Here is a 312-nt window from a genome sequence, read left to right as displayed (position 1 = left end):
ATCTGTGAATGTTACTCCAAATTGTTCTTTCAACGAGCAAACTTCATCTGAGGATGTGCTGGCCAGCTTTTCAATTTTGAGGAGAAATATTTAAGTGTTTCATCCTGCAAATTTTATTATTTAGGGCTTACATTCGTGTGAAATGATTACGCAAATAGCTTGGATGATGTGAGGGTTTAGGTCGTGACAAACGAAAACCTCGGAATCCTAAGACGAGTTAGGGCTTATATTGTATAGCAAAGTTATACAAAGGCCTAAAGATGATGTGAGGATTTACGTTGCATAAGCAAGCAACCTTGAAGTCCTATGGCT

This window comes from Phalaenopsis equestris, unplaced genomic scaffold (assembly GCF_001263595.1).
Source record: "Phalaenopsis equestris unplaced genomic scaffold, ASM126359v1 Scaffold233828, whole genome shotgun sequence".
Classification (NCBI taxonomy): Eukaryota; Viridiplantae; Streptophyta; class Magnoliopsida; order Asparagales; family Orchidaceae; genus Phalaenopsis; species Phalaenopsis equestris.
Note: the sequence above shows the minus strand (reverse complement) of the source record.